This window comes from Mobula hypostoma, chromosome 13 (assembly GCF_963921235.1).
Source record: "Mobula hypostoma chromosome 13, sMobHyp1.1, whole genome shotgun sequence".
Lineage (NCBI taxonomy): Eukaryota > Metazoa > Chordata > Chondrichthyes > Myliobatiformes > Myliobatidae > Mobula > Mobula hypostoma.
Window position 1 is genome coordinate 84,147,545 of NC_086109.1, and position 4,880 is coordinate 84,152,424.

The following is a 4,880-nucleotide window of genomic DNA, read 5'->3' on the forward strand; positions in this document are numbered from 1 at the left end:
CTATTTGCAGTATAGCTTTCACTTACACTTCTCTTAATGTACCTTTCCTTTATAAAATACAGGTTAAGATAAACATACTATATAGATCATATTAACATAATGTAGTTGCAGGTGGTATAATGATTACATTGCTGTGTATTTTGTACACACAAGTGACAGAATTAGTAATGTTTATATTCATTACTCTATGAACTTCACTGTATTAATTACTCTATAAACTTTCTCTGTCCCCAAGTGCTTTGAAGCCAATTAAGACCTTTTGAAGTGCTGTCAAAATTGCAACATAGAAATCAAAGTGGAAAATTCTTACAGATAATAATATAATAATGATCTTTTTTCAGTCTGACATAGACTGAGGATTAAATATTATTGGCCATAACACAGCACTATGGGATCTTTTATACCCAATTGAGAAGGCAGGCAGAACTTTAATGGAGACAGTCACAGGAATCAACAACCTTCTAGAGGAGGAACTCAATAGGTCAAGCAGCATCTGTTGCAGGGGTGGTGAAGGAGGGAGGAGGAAGGAATACAGAGTTGTGACCCAAAATGTTAAAAATTCCATTTCCTCACACATATGTTGCTTGACCCATTGATTTGCTCCAACAGATTATTTTTGGCTTCATTTTAATGTCTGATCTGAAAGGTGGCATTCCCTTGGCAACAGTGCAGATGTTGAGTGGGCATCTACGAGCTCCTGTATCCCCTCCCTGATGGTAGTAATGTAGGAGGGAAGGGTTGGATTGATATTAGAGTAGGTTAAAAGGTCAGCATAACATTGTGGGCTTGTACAGTGTTGTATGGTTCTATGTAGTGAGTAGTTGAGAGAACTGGGTGCAGTTGAACTAAGGAGAAGGCGCTTGGGAAGCTGAAAGGTCTGAAGTCACCTGGACTAGATGGACTACACCCCAGGGTTCTGAAAGAAATAGCTGAACAGATTGTGGAGACATTAGTAATGAACTTTCAAAAATCACTAGATTCTGCAATGTTTCCAGAGGACTGGAAAATTGTAAATATCACTCCACTCATTAAGGAAGGAGGGAAGCAGAAGAAAGGAAGTTCTAGACCAGTTAACCTGACTTCAGTGGTTGGGAAGATGTTGGAGTCCATTATTAAGGCTGAGGTTTTGGAGTACTCAGAGGCACATGATAAAATAGGCCAAGGGTTTTGGGGAGAGGGGAGGAGAATGGGGTTGAGAGAGATAATAAATCAGCCATGATGGAATGGCAGAGAGGACTCGATGGGCCAAATGGCATAATTTTGCTCCTCCGACTTATGGTCTTATGGTTTTATGTTCTATTTTCTACCTGTGATGTGCTAGCTTGCTTGCTGAAAGCATTCTTACTGAGACAGTCATAGGTTCAAAGGCCTTTCATCTGACAGGGTTTCAGTGCAGTTGGGGAGTGGGGCATTGTCAGAAGTGTGACCCATTAAACTAATCACTCAGCTGCATGATCTGGTAAATGTTAGAGATCCTGTGGAATTCTCATGGACTCAACAAAAAGCAGGATGTTCATCCAAAATTTCAGTTGGCAGTCCTCTCTCAACAGAAACAAGTACGCTGATTGTTCAGTATATTGCCTGTTGAACCTCTTACATGGCTGTACATAATTGCATTTCTCTTAGATAATAGTAACTGCACTTCAAACGTAAGTTATCGGTTCATAAATTAGAAACAAATGCTTTAACTTAAGTTCTAGTTCAAGTTCAAGATATTGTCATTCAATCATACAGTTAAATGAAACATCGTTCCCCTGGGCCCAAGGTGCAAAGCACAGTACATGTAGTCACACATAGAGTTACAATCCAGCACAGCCAGTCACAAAATAATATTAGCAGCAACACACACAATGCTGGAGGAACTCAGCAGGCCAGGCGGCATCTGTGGAAAAGAGCCAACAGTCAACGTTTCAGGCCGAGACCCTTCTTCAGGACCCGATGAAGGGTCTCGGTCTGAGATGTTGACTGTTTACTATTTTCCATAGATGCTGCCTGGCCTGATAAGTTCCTCCAGCATTTTGTGTGTGTTGCTTTGGATTTCCAGCATCTGCAAATTTTCTCGTGTTTGAAATAATATTATACTTCGTACTTTATACCTTATACTTTATTGTCGCCAAACAATTGATACTAGAATGCACAATCATCACAGCGATATTTGATTCTGCGCTTCCCGCTCCCTGGATTACAAATATTAAATATTAAAAATAGTTAAAATTAGTAAATATTAAAAATTTTAATTATAAATCATAAATAGAAAATAGAAAAATGGAAAGTAAGGTAGTGCAAAAAAACCGAGAGGCAGGTCCGGATATTTGGAGGGTACAGCCCAGATCCGGGTCAGGATCCGTTCAGCAGTCTTATCACAGTTGGAAAGAAGCTGTTCCCAGATCTGTCTGTACGAGTCTTCAAGCTCCTGAGCCTTCCCCCGGCTCAGAAGGGACAAAAAGTGTGTTGGCTGGGTGGGTCGTGTCCTTGATTATCCTGGCAGCACTGCTCTGACAGCGGGCGGTGTAAAGTGAGTCCAAAGATGGAAGATTGGTTTGTGTGATGTGCTGCGCTGCGTTCACGATCTTCTGCAGCTTCTTTTTATATTAGCACACGTCCCTGTGTGACATGGCCTGAAGATTGGTAGGTTGACACAAAGCGCGAGGTGCATGTATATGTAAGACAGTTTAATGTTACTGGCACTATTAAAATAAAACAAACAGCTGTATAAATATGTGAAACTGTAGCAATAAAAGATGACAAGTAACCAGTGCAGGATGAGAGTGTGTCTGTGAGTTGGGGAGTGAGGCAAGGTGATGGGTGGGTGGCAGGACATGTTTCACTAAGTGTTAACATTTCAGTTTCTTTACTTAATGTATCATTTTATGTGGGAAGTGGATGGAGTGGGAGAAGGGAACATGCAAAGGAGCCGGCATGGTTCCCTCAGCAATCATAAATTTCACTAAGCACATGTGCCTCTGTGTGTATGAGTGTTATGTGTGCACGTCAAAAGGAAGTTAAATTTGATTTATTGTATTCAGTCCTGCTATGATCAATAGGACTCAGTACCCAAGGAGTTGTGCTGAAGTGCTTTGTAACTCAGAATTTTTCCTGTCCTTTGCAACATTGGCAGACGAGTATGGAAACTGAACATGGAAACGCACCTCAGGGGTGTTAAGAGAATATTTGTTGCTGTCAGATAAATACTGTGACTGTCGGAATCCTGTAATAAAAACAGAAAATGCTGGAAATACTCAGCAGGCAATCCAGCATCTGTGGAGAGGAAAGCAGAATTAAAGTTTCAAGGCAACAATCAGTCATCCAATCATTTCTCAAGAAAGCGAAGTGAAAATATTTCTTTAAACTGAAGTCAAGCTGGAGATGGTTTGAGGAACATCAACTCAGAATATGGGAGCACAAGAGATTCTGCAGAAGCTGGACATTTTGAGTAACACACACAAATGCTGGAGGAACTCAGGTAAGTCAGGTAGCATCTTGATAAAACTGGGGTAACCAATATTTTTATGCGATTAAGCAAGGGATCGGCGGACTCCAGGTTGGGAAACCCTGTGGTAAAGGGTCTCGGCCTAAAACATTAACTGTTTATTTGCCTCCATGGATTGTGACCTGCTGAGTTCCTCCAGCATTTTATAAGTATTCCACAGCTATGGGACCAAGAATATGGGATCCCAGCTATGAAAATATAAGCATTGTTGAAGAGAAATTGGTGAAGGGGGCTCAGGAGGGAACAAGGTCTGGAGTCTGTGAAAACATTCAATGCAGATCCAGAATCAGAGGCAAGCACTGTAGAGAACAGAGGACTAGGAAATTATGTAGGGACTTTAATCAGGGTAACAACAAGAGAACAATTACAGAGTTGTGGATTATTATGCTGGGTACCCAGGATGATCTGAACTCAACTCCCCTCATAATAAGGCTCTGATGGAGGGAATTGCTCAAAGTAGGCATAATACAGGACTTACCATGGGATTGAAAGCAACACATCATCCTTGTATTGTATATCTGCAAAAAAAGCCCCAACTTATTCCAATAAACACATGCCAGTTTTCTTCATTGTGTGATAAACATAGTGTCGTCTTATTCTTCTGCTTGATCACCCTATCCATTCATGCTTTTCTGTTTGAAAGAGCCAATTCAATATCAACAATAAACACTTCCATTTATTTCGAACAAACTTTGACACTGAGCCTTACAAGGGGGTGTCCGGGAAGATAGTTAAAAGGTTGGTCAAAACGATAGTTTTCAAGGAATGTTTTAAAGATGGAAGAAGACATAGCTGGCAAAATAATTCAGGTAAGTGCTTCCAGAGCTTAGGAATCTTGCGAGCAAATGAATTGTAGATTGACTAAAATTAAGGATATTCAAGAAGCAGAGTTCAAAGTTCAGTTTTCAAAGTATATATACGTCACCATGTCTGTCACCTCGTATGTCACCATGTGTAATCTCTGAGATTCAATTTCTTACAGGCATTTAGAGTAGAACAAAGAAATACGGTAGAATCAATGAAAAGCTACACATAAAGACTGACAAAACAACCAACATGCAAAAGAAGACAAACTGCAAATACAAAAAAACAAATAATAATAATAATAATGAATACTGAGAACATGAGTTGTAGAGTTGTTGGAAGTAAGTACATAGGTTGTGAAATCAGTATAGGTTTGAGTTGAGTTAAGTTGTCCATGTTGGTTCAGGAGCCTGATGGTTGTAGGGTAATAACTGTTCCTGAACCTGGTGGTTTGGGACCTAAGGCTGCTGTACTTTCTTCTCGATAGCAGTTCCAAACCAAATTAGTAAAACCAACCATGAACTGTCAAAATTCTACATTTTAAATCACCTTCCATGCAAAGGATCTTCTAAAGTCTTCCCCTTAA